The sequence below is a fragment of the Anastrepha ludens genome, chromosome 4 (assembly GCF_028408465.1).
Source record: "Anastrepha ludens isolate Willacy chromosome 4, idAnaLude1.1, whole genome shotgun sequence".
Lineage (NCBI taxonomy): Eukaryota > Metazoa > Arthropoda > Insecta > Diptera > Tephritidae > Anastrepha > Anastrepha ludens.
In genome coordinates, this window is record NC_071500.1 from 128,781,533 (window position 1) to 128,798,650 (window position 17,118).

The following is a 17,118-nucleotide window of genomic DNA, read 5'->3' on the forward strand; positions in this document are numbered from 1 at the left end:
CATGCCCCAGGGATCGCGTTTGCACTGTCTCGCGTTTCCTTAAAGCAATTGTTTTTGCTATTCCGAATTGCCTTCTTAAGGTGGAATTTTCGTGTACGATATTCTGCGTGCCGCTCGTTATAGTTTGGTCGATGGCGTGCTCTTTGTGCCTTTCTTCGTGCTTTGTTGCAGGCTTTCCGAAGGTCGGCTATTTCGGTAGTCCACCAGTAAGCAGATTTCCGTTTGTTGTTGTATCGACACCTCGGCATCGACGCATCACACGCGAGTTCTATTTGTGCGGCCATTTGTTCCGCCATACTTTCTGCACCCTCGCAGGAAAGGGAGGCGTTCTCCCAAACTGATTTAAACGCTATGGGGTCGAGTGCCGTTCGTTTCCATTTTTGCTGCCACTTTGATTTCACAAACTACTGCGTCTCCCCGCCTATTTCAATAACTATAGCTAGATGATCACTATGCGTGTATATAGATTCGTCTACTCTCCCTTTGATACTTCTCGCCTGCAAAGGCTAAGTCAATTAAGGAGCGCCCTCTACTACAATCAAACGTGTATATTCCGGGGGTGTTTAGTAAGACAAGATCCATTGCCGCGAAGGTTTCTTCCACCAACCGCCCTCTTTGAGTTGTGCATGCGCTCCCCCACGTTCTTGACCATGCGTTGAAATCTCCTGTGATGAGTATTGGGCGCTTACCTCTTAGCTCAACTTCTATAGCAGTCATCATGCGCTCAAACGCCTCAAATGACCAACTCGGTGGTGCATAGCAGCTTACGTAGTAGATGCCCTCTAGTTTCAGCCATGTATATCCGCTACTAGGCGAGGTCATCTTGGATTGGGGAAGTTCATCACTCATCACCCAAATCGCCGTCTGCTTCTCCGAATCTACTACCCAGTTATCAGGGTCAGTATTTTTGAAGGGTTCCGATATTAGCGCCACATCTATATTGTTTTCTGCAGCGTTTTGCCAAAGTAGGTCATGGGCTTCTCGGCAGTGGTTGGTATTCAGTTGGAGTACCTTCATGTTATTATTTTGCGCACCGCCTCTTGATAACGGGGACATTTCCCACTTCCGGCCGCGTGTGGGCCCTCGCATAATGCGCATTTTTCAGCGTTTGTGCATGTTGCAGCTTGATGCCCTTCTATGCCGCACCGCCTACATAGTTTCGTGCGGTCCTGTTCCCTGCATGCATTCGAAATATGGTCATACGCCCAGCATTTATAGCATCTTTTTGGCGATATAACTTCTGTGACGCGACTGCGAATCCATCCCACTTTAACGTGTCCGAGCGTCAGTACCTTTTTGGCGTCATCTGCGTGGAGTAATATGTAGACCGATTCTGTGCTCCCATGGGTGTTGCGCCTACTCTTAATTGAGCTTTCATCTGGCTTTTTCACTTGTGCCAGTTCTGCGATTGCGCTTAAAAGCTCTTCGTTCGTGGTCAGGCCAGGGATAAGTCCTTTGCATTGAATTGTAATGGTGTGAGTTTTTAAATTCACGATAGCGACATCCTTTAGAGCATTTTCAAAAGCTGTGTGATAGCTTGCTGTTTCGACGTCCTTGCTTCTCTTGAGCTCAATAAGCAGTCCTCCTTTTTGGGTTGGTCGCATGGTTTTCACCTTTTCACCTTGAATTCTACGCTATTTTTTATCTTTCGTAGCATGTCCGCATATGTCACATCTTTTGACTTTTTCTCGATTACGATCGAATCTGACCTAGTTCGGATGGATTTGCCACCATTTCTTTTCCTTGAAGGTTTTTTCCGCACTTTTGTCCACCCTTCCTTTGACCCAATAGTTTCCGTATGTTGAGAAAGAAGATTATTGCTGTCATTCTTTCTTTTTTTCGCAGATGGGGACTTGGTTGTTGCCTGCGCTGCGGTGGCTTTCGGGCTAACCTTTTCTCTCAGCCTTTTTGCTGACAGAACCGCGCCTCTTAGGGCTACGCTTGCTGTTTTCTGTACTGAGGCAGAAATTGTCAGAGCCTTGCGCCCTTCGGCTTCAAGCTTTGTGATCACGTCGCTATGGGTGCGCTTTATAATGCTGCACATCCTCCTAATGTCACCATGGACATTTTTGCGTGGTTCGACGTATGATAAGAGGACATCTATCTCATTGCCTAGGCGATCGACAAGCTCATACAACGCATTTGGTTTGGGCGCTGTGGCAATGCCTTGCACTTCATTGTCCGTCTTCTGTTTTTCTTTCTGTTGTGGCTGTTCTGTAGAATCATTTTTGATGAGATGTGATGTTGGCGTCCCTACCAAGACACCGATGATACTACTTGATTGCGCTGTTATTCTGTTTCCACGACGCTGACTACCGGTGGGCATGGGTGATTCATTCTCCTTTGTATTTTCTATAGTTGCTGTTGCTTGTGGAGGAGACCATCTAATCACAGAGCTCCTCTTAAATGCGTTTGCAGCTTCACCTGTCGGCGAGTGAACATTTCTGTTTACATCGGGTACGTGCGTCCCATCAATGAGGGTTTTTGAGTTTTTGTTTGTATTGATAAATTTGTTCATGCTATATGGGCCCCAACTCACATCCGCTATCTCCGCGCGTGTACGTAGTTACCGTAAGTCCCATAGTTATCTATGTAAACAGGGAGGCCATGCGAGGGTGGACTTTGGCCCTTATGGGGTCCAGAGTTCAGAGCCAGACTTCAAGCCGGAATTAATGGGGAGCCATCTCAACCCAACCTACGTGGTCACTGAAGACTACGCGCTTTGAGCGCTTTGTGAGACTTGCCATGTTTGAAAGGGGCGGAAGAGGCTATGAACCCTTCTGAAAGCCATTTTTGCAAGATTTCACTCCGCATACTCAGGTAACAGAGATTCAAAGCCCCAGCCGTTGTTCGCGTTTAGCGATTAGTACAGCCGCTCCTTACGTGGAGAACAGACGCTGACCAGAGAGCCGCTCAATATGAGTCAGACGCTTCTAGAATTTTTTGGGTTGCCTGTTTTGGTGCGCGAGTGGTATTTTATTTCGCACCTACCCTGCATATCTGCTGAGCGTTCCCCTATCCCCCACCTGGGGACACGTCCGATGGGAGACAGGCAACTCCACACGGAAAGGTGAAGTACCTGGGACTTATCCTTGACAGAGGTCTTACGTGGAAGCCAAACATTGAGGAGAGAATTATGAAGGCAACAGTCCCTTGTATGGTTGCAGGGGCGCTATCGGCAAAAGATGAGGCCTCTCGCCTAAAGTCACTTTTTGGCTTTATAACACGATTATAAAACCAATCTTGCTATACGGAGTCCTTGTCTGGTGGAACTCGCTAGAAAGCATGGTTTCAGTTAAGAAGATGGAGAGGGTACAAAGGTCTGCCCTCATTGGAATCAGTGGGGCGATCCGCACCACTCTTACTCTAGCACTTAACGCTATGCTGAATGTGGCCCCCGTGAACATTGTAGGAAAAACTACCGCTGCACGCGCCGCAATCAGACTAAGGTGTTCTGGGCATAAGCTAGACTTAAGTTACGGGCACTCTAGCATTCTTAAACATTTTGAGTTCATCCCCATAGTGCCGGATCACTGTACACCTACGCAGGTCCGAGCGGACCTTTTTCACTCATATTCCCTCAAGGGGTGAGTGGGCAGGGTGTAAAATTTGGCGGCAAGGCATGGCAAACATGTTCACGGATGGCTCGAAGTTGGACGGAAGGATTGGCTGGGGAGTATTTTGTAAGGAGCTTCTCATCAAACTCAAATTCAGGCTTCCGGACCACTGTAGTGATTTGCAAGCGGAGGTATCCGCAATTAAGAAAGCAGTGGATTGGTTGCTTACCTCGGTAATTACCGTTAAGGAAGCAAATATTTATTCCGATAGCCCAGCGGCAATAAGGGCCTTGGGATCGTTGTTTGTGCGTTCGAGATTAGTCGGGGAATGTCTAGCTTTTCTCTCGATTGCATCTGAATACTTCGATATCAGGCTCATGTGGGTTCCAGGTCACAGCAGCATAGAGGGAACTTTGAAGACGATTTCATCGCGAAATGAGAGGAGTGGGGTTCCCTTGAGAACCTGTGGTCTACTCCTGGAAAGATGGGCCTCGAGTCAACTCAGCGAGCGCTGGGCTAGTGCGCAAACGTGCAAGGTCGCGAGATCCTTCTGGCCACGTGTATATCAGGGCCGCTCGAGGGAGCTCCTAAAGCTAACAAAGCCCCGCTTCTTCACTGACTTCTATCTGATAGAATCCTTTTGCAAGATCTAAAGTCGTGAAGTACATACTTTTGCCTAATTTATCCAAGATTTCCTCGATACTCGGTATTGGATATCGATCATCTATTGTAACTTCGTTCAACTTTCTATAATCGACCAATAGTCTCCACTTTCTGTAACAGCTAGCGTCTGATTTTTTGGAACAATCCATATTGGCGCTGAATATTGTGAGTTACTCGGACGTATGATTCAAGATTCGAGCATTTCTTGTATTTGCTTTTTAACCTCATTTTTATGTATACATATACGGGTAACAATAGGACTTAGTGAATGACTAAAAGTTAGATCAGAATTAGACTGATAAAATATATTTTTATAGATATTCTTTTACGATTTTATATATTTCCGTTTTTTCTTCTAAATTCATGTGTGAAGTCCGAATTTGTTCAATTGTACATTGGAATTACTACGGTTTTCACCATGAAAAAGGGGAACTTTTCTATTACACTAGTTTACGAATTTTCACTTTCAAAAATGGTCCTCGATCAAAAAGCGTTTTTTAGACTAATTTGAGGTCGTTGAAACCAAAAATGAATTTTATTTTATTTTTTTTCAAAGAACGGTTTCCGAGATATTCCGAAAAAAACTGTTTTTTGGGCAATAGTGCAGTTATTACCTGCAATCTCGAAAACAGTGCGCGCCATTTCTTTGAAGTGCATAAATTTCAAAGGCACACATAACCTACATGGCAATATATAATTCGTGTCAATGGAAGTCGTAGTTTTCGCAAAACAGCTGTTGAAATTTAAAAAAAGGCATTTTTGACGTTTTTTACTAAATTATCAAAGTTTATTAACTTTTTTCTGCAACAAAAATTTTTTTTACATCGACATAAGATAAGTTTTCTGAAAGACAATTTTGTCACCTACATTTTAAGCCTAAGTTTGTCTGAATCGACGTATTTCTTAAACAAAAATTCGGAATTTTTAGTTTTCACACCGCCATTGAGGTTGGTATTTAGTGCGCGGGTGCCCAGGTACACCTACATATAATAAAAATAAACATAATCAGAATACATAAATAAGCTAAAAAATCAAAAATTTATATTTAAATGAAATTATTCAAAATTGAAATACAAATGTTATATAACAATAATAAAGTAATCAAAACGAGAACGTACAAATAAATACATAAAATATTGCGAATTTTTTAATATAAGAATAAAGCTAAAGCGGATAACCTTTACTTGTTTATTACTTAAAAATAGTTAAGTATGCTCGCGAAATATTTTAAACTCAAATTCCATTTCCTTACCTACGGTTTTTAACCATAAAATACTTACATATATACAAATGTACAGACATAAACCTACACACAGTTTTCAATAAAATTACATGTATGTAAAATGTATTCAGATATGTACCAAAGACGAATTAAAAGTAGAAGCCGAAAAGGATATAAAAAGTTTTGGAAAACTCTACAAACTCCCTTCAATTTAAATTATTACGTTTCAATTAAATTTATTTTAAACAAATAATTATAAACATTTCAATCGCGTCATTTTTTCATTAAGCAAAAACGAATTGTTTTCGTCAGTTATATCTGGCGCGTTTCTTCTGGTAGCCCGCCATTTCGCCTATCAGCTGCTCATCATCCCATAATGTGTGAATGCTGCCAAGTTTTGAAACGAGCTCATGGGCGCGCTCTCTCTCAAAATGAAAGAGTTTCGCATCTTATTATCTATGTCTGTAGTAGATGTCAAAGTAGGCTCTTTAGAGCGCGACGATGTCAGCCTTGTATTCACTAAGGGCATCAATAAGCTGGATAGCGGCACCGGGTGTTTAGAAAGTTCAGATGTTCCAGGTGCATATCCTCAAATCGTTGTCCTTATAGCTTACGCTAAGGGGGAAACAAAAGAGGGAATCTTTATCCGAGGCTCATTTGAATCTTTCACTGGAGTGAAAACCCCTTAAAGAATGGAGGCTCGCTTCACACATTAGTTCTCTACGGACGTATGCCCGTAGCTTATCCAGGCGACGCCTCGCGAAGGCAGTGTGTCAATTTGAAACGAGAAAGGAACAAAGATCGATTACGACATTTGTATGTCTAGTGTAATCGCGCACTTTGCTTTGTATTTCTGATTCTTCTTGACCATTCCTTTATTGTAGCTCACAAGCATTTTTGGAATATTAAAGTAAAATTTTGTTTTCTTTAGGACGTACACCAACTTTCAAAATAGTAACCACATTTATATCATTCCAAAATACAACCCAAATTTCGAGTACTGTGTCAAATCGGTAGTTACAGTGGTAAGTTGATACTTTTTAGTACTTTTTTTTCTCACTGTTCCTGACGCTCTGTAACCCAAACGACCAATGCACAAAATAACTGGTAATTCAAAAACAGTCATGGAAATGCGTACTACAATATACTTTTCTGTGTTAAAGATTTTACGACTCTTGTGCCAAGCGGATCGAAAGAAACTTCTGTAAATTTATTGCATAAATATCAAATGCATAGCAATATCCATTCGAACGAGTTTCCTATAATGAACTGTTTTGCTGAACTTTGACCAAAATATTTTATCATAGACTCATAGACAAAAAGTTTTCTTGAAGGACTCGTCATTGGCAAGAGTTTTTGGGGTAATATTACATAGTGTTCTTAGTGGAATGCCTATATCTTCTTCTGAACTGCAGTGGGCATGCTCGGTAGCATTTTTTTAAATCTGTGACGCCAATTTTAAAATGTTCCCGTTATTTTGACCTGTATAAATGACAATTCTTTCCCTTGATCAAACAAATTTATGGCAACGTACAGAGCCTAACATGATTAGAAACAAATATCACTTTTCACAATTATCGAAGACAAAAACCCCGAAAACACGCTACAAATCGGTATAGTCAAGCGTGTACAGTGGGTGGTATAGTGTTAAAGTTGAACACTGAGTATATACGATTAAGATTTAACCACTGTATGGAGGTATACATTTTTTTTAGCATGTTTGACGTTTTGGTAATATTATATTTAGATTTCCCTACTTTTTATTTTTACTTATTTTAGCTGTAATTAATATAAACTATTTTATAATGCTACATAATAGTTTCATTTTATTTTACAATTTATAATACATAAAATTAGATAATTACATGCTTACCATCCACGACAATTATAGGTATTCATGGACTTCTTTGTATTTATCCATAAATGTTTAAAAAATATACTTATATATAGTTTCCATCAGCGACCTCGGTAGTCTAGTGTAAGTGCACTAGCCTGCCATCCCAGAGGTTGTGAGTTCGAATCCCACGTTAAGCACGGTCCTCGAACTTTTCCAAATTTACCCTTTCTCAACCCCCCAAAACAAATTACTCCCGCACAATGGTCAGCGCATTGTATGCATTGTGGCTGCTAAAACAAGAAAAAAACATGGTTACACAATGCATCAGTGTCGACAGCAAAAGGAAGCGGGCAACCGCGATAATAGCGCAGACTCACCAAATTTAGCGGAGTCCTCAATCATCTGTGCGATCCTTCTACCAGAAAAAAATAAAACACAGATGGCGTTCCAAGCAGTAAGGTGTTGTTCTTAAACAACGATAAGTGGGCATTCCCACTATTTAGGACTGATAGCGGCAGGCTAATCACCTGTCAGAAATCAAAATATTCTACATTAACGAAACCAACGCAAGACTGATTCTTGTCGAGGCCCGATGCTCCCGAGAGTAGTGAACAAGGAGTAAAAAAAAAACTAGGGTCTGTCAGACTCACGCACGGTAGAAGTGAAACTTCTAAGTTGGTTGTTCCATGCATGGGAGCCCCGGTTTAGATCTCTCCCGAGGGGGGGTGTTAAATTCAGGTTTTCATTTTTTTTTTTCTATATCACTCCACATAAATTTGTACTATTTATTTTTGTCCTTATTAGCTTCAAATTTGACACTTGGGTGCAGTGCTGCACTTGACGCTGACATTTCTTTGCACTTCCAATGGTATTTTTTGCCTACTTTTGGCGCGTTAATCAATTTGCTTTGATCACCGAAACGGTTGAAATGTCATTTTACAACCTTCTACTTCAACTATCGTCACTCGTTTGGCAAACGCACTCATTGTATCGCTTCGTCTCCTCCATACCTACCATCTATTTACTTCACAGCAGTTTCTTATTGCTTTCCCGCTTACACACATTCAATCGGCGCTTTATCTGATACTCACACACAGCACTCATTTGCACGGGCTATGGCTATCTATAATACCCGTTGTCGGTTGTCGATTGTCGGTTGCCTGCATGTCGTCAGTCTACTTCAATGCTTACTTGTGTGCTATATACATTTCGTTCAGCGCTTGCGATGCGAGAGAGCGAATAGGCGAGAGTGGGAAGGAGCAGCTGCTCCTTGGCCCCCGCCCATTTGACGGATTTCGGTAACGCTCCGAACTTACAGTTTCACTCGCCTATTTTCAATCTGCCTTGGGGCCCCCGACGCGCCTAAAGAAGTTTCACTTCAAAAATAGTGCAATTTTTATATATATATAAGAATAGTGGGTAACAAAAACAAATCTGTAAAAGAACAAACAAATTAACAAAGCTTAATTTCTATAGCTTACAAATTTTTTTTTTATAAAATTTTACAAAGTAAAGAAAACTCATTTTGACATTTCCTTGTTGAAAAACAGTATTAAATATGATCTGTAAGCTGAAATATCAACCTTGTACTAACCTTAATATTTGCTTTCTGCATTTATATTTTCCTCTCTTATTTATATTATATTTATTTATGTATATCGCAGACTTAACGTAAAAAATAACTGTTTTCGTTAGATATTCTTGGCGCCTTATCACTGGCAGACCGCCATTTCTTCCATCAGCTGGCATGCGCGGTCTGAACAACGACTTATCGAATGAGTGTGTGAGCACGTGTGAAATGGGCTACCGAATTCCCGATGACGTGGCCGCCGATGTTACTCGCATAATTTTGCGTCAGATGGCCAAACTATGTAAGTATCAGAATAAAAACAATAAAAATGCGAGTCGTGCACGAATAAACGAATTTTAACTAAATTAATAGCAGTTGACTTCGTCGGAATAGACACACTCTTCTTTGAGTAGTCCATGAATGCTTTTAACAATTTATCGAAAAGTAATAGTTAATATAAACTTATAAATCGTAATCAAATACTCACTTTTGTTTGGTGTATCGGTGGTGATGGATACATAAATCTGTCGTGATCTACCTATTATTTACAACATTTTGATTGTCTCTATGGTTTCCGACACATTAAGGAACAACAAAGACTAATAAAGGGTGATTTTTTAAGAGCTATAGGAAAGTTTTCCAAAAAAACTCACGTTAAATTCAGAAAAATGCATGAAATTGGCATACCCTTTCCAATGTTTCGGCCGGTATCTCTTTCTAAGAACCCATTCACCAAAAATCCGCGTTGTGGTAGGTCGTTCGGCTTCAATTCTTGCACCAGCTGTATTTTGAGAGGCTTCACACCTAAATCCTTTCGCAAAATTTTCCACGTTGTTGAGTAACAGAGACACAATTGCTGCGAACGGCAACGAATCGATAATTGATGGTCATCATTAACACTGGCCGATACAGCTGCGATATTTTCATCCGTTCGCCCTCTATGTAAGCGTGTTGGTGGTTCGATGTCCAATAATGTAAATTTGGTTCTAAATTTAGTCACATAGCCATAAAATGGAAAAAGCGCGCGATAAACTTTCTTAACAGAACACGCATTTTATAATAAAATAAATAAAATTTGCAAGCGTTGTTCGTTTGTAAGACGATTCATGGTTAAATTATAGACCAAACTGAAGATGTTTGACAGTGAAACTAAACACGAAACGTGCGTCAGCTGTTTAAACCATTTCCTTTTTGAATCGGCTATAAAAAAAAAAAATAATCAATATTTTTTCAAACTTTTTTTTTATTTTGAAGATTGAACATTGTCATTTATGAATGAAAAATAATATCGTTCAAATAACTGCCACGACTGGCTTTACAGTAGGCCATTCGATCAATCCAATTTTTAAGCACATTTTCGATTGTTTGGGCTACAATTTCCTGAATGGCAACTTCGATTTCGTGTTTTAAAGCATCAATGGTCTCTGGATGGTTCGCATAGCATTTGTCCTTAACGGCTCCCCACAAAAAATAGTCCAACGGGCTTAAATCACAGCTCCGAGGCGGCCAATTGATATCGTAATTCAAAACCGGTAGCCAAAAGTTCGAGTGTAACTTTGGCAGTGTTACAAGTTGCACCGTCCTGTTGAAACCAAATGTCGTCCATGTCATCCTCTTCAATTTTTGGAAACAACTCGTTGAGCATGTCACGGTAACGCTCGCCATTTACTGTAACCGCGGCTCCTCGCTCATTTTCGAAAAAAAAAAAATGACCCGATGATGTCGCCAAACCAAAAACCGCACCAAACAGTGACTCGTTGTGGATGCATTTGCTTCTCTACAGTAACGTGTGGATTTTCTGAGGCCAAAATCCGACAATTTTGCATATTGACGTAGCCACCGATGTGAAAATCAGAAAAGAAGAAGAAGACTCACCACTTTGGAAATAGGTTTTCAATATTTCCCAACTTTGTTCAAGCGTATAGCGTCCCGTTTCGTAAATGTCAAACCTTTAAGTAAATTATGAACACATTTGACATGTCATTTGTGTTACCATTCTCAAAAAAAAAGGTGGTTCAAAAAGCAAACGCTATAAATACATTAAAAAGATAATAGCTAAAAAATCACCCGTTAGTTAATATAAAATACTACATATCTTGTACATACATGCCATAAATTCTGGAAAAAAAACTCTATTTTTTCTAGCTACTAGTAAATATAGAACAAGTTACTATATACGAGTATATAAAGGTTTAAACTAAAATATTATTATATATATAATATTATTATATATTGTATATAATCTATACTAATATTATAAAGAGGAAAACTTTGTTTGTTTGTTTGGTTGTAATGAATCGGCTCAAAAACTACTGGACCGATTTTAAAAATTCTTTCACCATTCGAAAGCTACATCATCCACGAGTAACATGGATTATATTTTATTTTGGAAATAGGGCTCGAGATATAGGTCAAAACGTGGACCCGGGTAACCTTCGGATGTGTATATGCAATATGGGTATCAAATGGAAGCTGTTGGTGAATGCTTTAGTCCAGAGTATTTTTTATGCCGCTCCGTGACTAGGGTCTCGAGATAGAGACCAAAACGTGGACCCTAGAATGTGTTTGTACAATATGGGTATCAGATGGAAGCTATTGGTGAATGCTTTAGTACAGAGTATTTTTCATGCCGCTCCGTGACTGGGGTCTCGAGATATAGGTCAAAACGTTGTGTATGTACAATATGGGTATCAAATGAAAGCTGTTGATAAGTGCTTTAATACGGGGTAATTTTCATACCTATTGATGACTAGGGTCTGGAAATATATGCCAAAACGTGGACCCGCCGTGTCTTTGCACCGAATTAAACCAAACTTACACACATTGTTAAGGAGGTATTGAAGATGGTTTCCGTATAGTTTGGATACCTATTGGTGGATAGGGTCTCGAGATATAGGTCAAAACGTGGACCCGGGTAACCTTCGGATGTGTATGTACAATATGGGTATCAAATGGAAGCTGTTGGTGAATGCTTTAGTTCAGAGTATTTCCATCCGCTCCGTGACTAGGGTCTCGAGATAGAGACCAAAACGTGGACCCTAGAATGTGTTTGTATAATATGGATATCAAATGAAAACTGTTGATAAGTGCTTTAATACGGGGTAATTTTCATACCTATTGATGACTAGGGTCTCGAAATATACGCCAAAACGTGGACCCGCCGTGTCCTTGAACCGAATTAAACCAAACTTACACACATTGTTAAGTAGGTATTGAAGATGATTTCCGTATAGTTTGAATACCTATTGGTAGATAGGGTCTCGAGATATAGGTCAAAACGTGGAGCCGAGTAACCTTCGGACGCGTATGTACAATATGGGTATCAAATGAAAGCTGTTGGTGAATGCTTTAGTACAGAGTATTTTTCATGCCGCTCCGTGACTGAGGTCTCGAGATATAGGTCAAAACGTGGACCCGGGTAATCTTTGGTTGTGTATGTACAATATGGGTATCAAATGAAAGCTGTTGATAAGTGCTTTAATACGGGGAATTTTCATACCTATTGATGAGTCTCGAAATATATGCCAAAACGTGGACCCGCCGTGTCTTTGCACCGAATTAAACCAAACTTACGCACATTGTTAAGTAAGTATTGAAAATGGGTTTCGTAAAGTTTGGTTGTAATTCGGAGCACTGGCAACGGGTACAGCGTTCTTTTGAACCAGCCATAATGTCGCTTACTTTTTTAACGCTTGGGGCGGAACTGAACTGTCAAATTGACAGTGTGAGTTACAATGTGTCAATATTTCTTTCTGATTTGGATGCCATAAGGAAAAAACGTAAGTGCAACATGTAAAAATTGTTTGTGAATTTTTTTGGAGTGGATTTTGGAACAGTGAATAATTTCTTACGAAATTTGAGAATTTAATGTGAAATCCGAATGAAATTATGTGTTCGTGGAAAACGATTTTTTTTTCGTTTTTTTTTTTGAAAAATATAAATGGATAATGGTTAAAAAAGTTCCAATGCTTAATAAAACATACAAATTGAAACGAAAAATTCATGGATGATCGGGGAAAAAGACGATTGTTTATTCATATGCGTTGATTTGAAATTTAAAAACAATCTTCTTTTTTCCTGATTTTCAATATTTATTTTATATTTACTCAAAAACAAATAGAAAAACAAAAAATATTGTTTATGCCAAAGCGCTTGAATAAAGAATAAAGAAATAAATAATATGAAAATCATATATTTTCTGTTCTAAACCATATCTATTCTATTTTAGTGTGCCCAGCGAAGGGGGCCGGGTTTGCTAGTATTATTATATATATACACCGGATACGTTTTCAATTTCCCCCCAATCGAATCCTTCAAACAACCTAAGTTATAACAAAATTGTGTTTTATTTACATGAATGAAATACAAAAATCATATTTTATCCAAATAATGACAAAATTTTAAAAAGGAACAAAATTATAGCTTTTTATATTAAACTTTATAAAAATTCATCTCTCAAAAGTTATACTTACTTTCAGTTCATCATATTATTAATTTGTGAAATCAAAAACATAATTAAAATCAAATCCTAGTATTTGGAAGGATAACCATTAGACTTTACAATCGCTTTAAGTCGTGATGGCATTGATTTCACCAAGTTTTTAGTTACAGCTGGAGGTATTTTATTCCATTCCTCTTGAAGGACGTTTTTCAGTTGTTCCTTATTTGTAATCGGAAGTTTACGTATTTGCCGTTTTAAATGTACCTATAAATGTTCGATTGGGTTGGTATCCGGGGACTGTGGCGGTGCTTTCAGCTGTTTTCGCACATTGTATAACATCCACTCTCGCACAATGTTAGATGTGTGCTTGGGGTCATTATCTTGCTGGAAGATAAACGTCCCTCCAAGGCCCATTTCGAAACGTTTTCTTTTAAATTATTTTTCAAAATATTTAAATAACCGTATCAGTCCATAATATTTTCGACAAATACCAAGTTTCCAATCCCGTTCCAAGCTATACATCCCCAAACCATGACAGAGCCCCCTCCATGCTTCACAGTGCCGGCCATATTCTTTGGATCCCATTCCGTCTTAACTTTTCTCCAAACTTTTTCACAGCCACCAGATCCACAGACTCTGAACTTACACTCATCAGAAAATATGGCTTGGTTCCAAAATATTTGGTCATATTTTTCATGATCTTTTGCGAATGAAATCCGTTTACTCCGATTGACACTACTCACGAAGGGCTTTTTCCTAACATTGCGCCCATGATAACCAACACTATGCAAAACCCGGCAAATAGTTTGGGTGCTAAATTGTTTGCCGGTCACATTTGGCCGGTCAATTTGGGGGCAATTATTTTGGGGTTTGTCCTGATTTTCCGTACGACTAAGCTTTTTTCTCTGGGACTTAAGAGCGGCGGACGCTCACAACGCTCTTTATTAGTGGTGCTTCCCGCATTTTTATATTTATTCACAATCTTTTGAACTGTAGCAAAACTCCTGTGTTTCAAACGACCGGTTTCCCGCAATGATTTATGTTCCTTGTGATATATTATAATCAGTTTTTTTAAATTATCAGAAAGCTCTTTTCCTTTTGGTGCCATTACTAAAAATGTCGCAAAAATTAATACAAAACCTACTTCCCTAAATTTTAATACTCACTGTAATTATTTCCTTTTAATAGTTTTAACTTTTTAATCAATACGTAAAAATAAATGTTATGCTAACTGAACAATCGTTTGCTGTATACTAACTTTTGTGACATAAATTTCGCTGGCATCAAAGACAAAGCACAGCATGGATAACTGTACCTAAAATTTACAGCTAATTTAAGACGCATATGAAAGGTTATCCGAGTACGCAATTACCATGTGTAAAATATTTTAATTACATATTAAGGAAAGCGTTAGCGTCAAACAATTCCATAAATCAGGAATCAACTTACGCATATCGGAAAAGAGGGCTTCGCAAAAAAAAAGTCCAACTCCTTATAACTGACAACCAATTGTAATAAAACAGAAACGATTGTATTGCACACCTAATTCTGTTTTTACACGGTTTGAAAAAAAAAAACAAATTTTAAATTTTTTACACGATTTTATTCCATTTAGCACGATTCAAAATCTTTACGAAATATATTCTTATCACAAATTTAGGGGAATTCCCTTTTTGTGTATACAATGAAAGTTATTTGTCACAGCAACTAGAATCGTCTAATATTTTCTGAACGTGTTTGCTAAAGGAATTTTTCATAGGCAAATTTGATTTTCCAACGTTGCATTATATTTAACTTTAACGCATTAATAGAAAATGTAAGCCCAAAAATATTTTATATTCAGTCAGTTATTTATAAAATATTTTATAAAAGACTAACAACTGCCTACCTCTACACAATCAACTCCTGAGAAGAGCTACTTCTTTTTTGCAAGCATGTTAACCAGTGATTTCTCCAAATGCATGCCCTTCATAACATAAAAATTAAGAGCGAGATTGCTTCCGGAGATCAGAAAGCTGCCAAAGAATTTCCACTAAAACTTAAAAAAATAATTGCCGAAGATCCAGGTTTTTAATGCCGATGAAACTGTTCTCTTTTGAAAATCAAAAAAAAAAAAGCCGAGAAGAACATATGTCGCTGATGGTTTTAAAGCTGAAAAGGATCGAGTCACATTTTTATTTTGCAGTAACGCTTCTGGAGATCGAATGTTAAAGCCCTTGCTTATCAATCGAGCACTTTAAGCCTCAAGCAATGAAAGGAGTTAATTTTGATACTTTGCCGGTCAATTAGATGGTCAATAAAAAAGCATGGGTGACCACTACAGTTTTCACCGAATGGTTCATTAAATATTTTGTGCCAGAAACTAGAAAAAATGTGAATGAAAAAAGCTTAGAATTAATGGATTTAAATAATCCAAAAAGGACTTCAACTTGAAAACAAATTTAGCATACCATTTCGTCACAAACGATGCAAATGTCAAAAGAGCTGCACAATTCTGAGCTGCACGTGAACTGAATTCTTGTATGACTCGTTACAAAGAATTATACAAATAGGTAGCAACAATTGGCGAACAACGCCTTGTAACAGAGTTCACTGTTAAAAAAGTAGATTTCGAACGAGCAAATTATTCCAGCGATGATAGTGATTTTATACGAATTCGATGCAAGCGAATGCGAGTAACTGATGATGACAGCAATTAAATTTATGTTACTGTATTTATGATTATCATTTTAATTTTTTGTACCTTAAAAATTGAATTCTTTGAATAACCATAGCTGTTTTACATAATTGTTTTTAGTTGCTGAACTTGTCATACATTTTTTTACATTACTTTTAAGCTTCGAGTGCATATCTTTTTTTTTTTCTTTAATAACTATGTTTATTTAAAAACACATTATATGATTTAATAAAATAACCCTGAATAGTTGTTCTTAAAAAATCCTTGTTTTTCACTAATAGGTTTTAAAGATAAGGAACCAGTCACCTATTTTGCATATGATCACTGTCTTTTTTTACTCGGGTTATTCTGGAACCAATTACCGTGTAAATACAGAATTAGGCGTATATGAAAAATTGAATGAAAAGATATTCAGGCAATGATGACATGTATTAATTGTTATGAGATCACTACAGAAACTTCATATTAGACTTGGTATAGTCAGCTCTGGTAAAAGTAACAATTATGAGTTCGAAACATGTTATTGAATTTCGCAAGTAACCTCATATAGAGTAAAATATTTATTTGCAAGGTTTGATACACCATTTACATAACAGAACATTTTTAGTGTAAAAATATATGCCATTTTTATTATGCAGCTTTAATTTGTATCCTCATGATTTCTGTGTACATAATCATTAACTTAATAATATGAATATTACAATATTAATACTATGGCGCATTAAATCTACAAATTAACGACCATATTATTTTTCCACCTATAAGTGGCAGATGATTGTTGTGCTGATTTATTATCTATGTTGATTTATAATATTCGCAGATTTGTAATATAAACTGCTGTACCACAAATATATTCTCAGTGAGGATAACTAGTAATCCAAGGCCTAATCCATACCACGAATTTGGTATTTGAAAAATTTGAATTTAGTTGCACAAGTTCCATTTTTTGCTGTGTGCTAGGTTTGACTTTAACACTAAACCTACCAACACCGGTCAAATTGACCGTTTTCAAACTTTTTGTAAAACTTACACATTTTTAAACGTTATAATACCGTTATCAAACTATATGACAATTCTTAGAATATGCATATAATATGTTGGTCACTCTTTACTTTTAGTTATTTTTTCTATTTTCCCAAAAAAATTTGTTA

At 37.9% G+C, this 17,118-nt stretch overlaps 1 long non-coding RNA gene across 1 annotated transcript; it reads right to left on the reverse strand.

The window, feature by feature from the left end:
- Positions 1–5,027: 5,027 nt before the first annotated feature.
- Positions 5,028–9,800, reverse strand: LOC128861169 (uncharacterized). Its single transcript, XR_008454343.1, has 5 exons — positions 9,537–9,800; positions 9,337–9,473; positions 7,657–9,146; positions 7,308–7,569; positions 5,028–5,200 (listed from the first exon to the last, which is right to left on the reverse strand). It is a non-coding gene; the product is annotated as an uncharacterized LOC128861169 (long non-coding RNA).
- Positions 9,801–17,118: the final 7,318 nt, after the last annotated feature.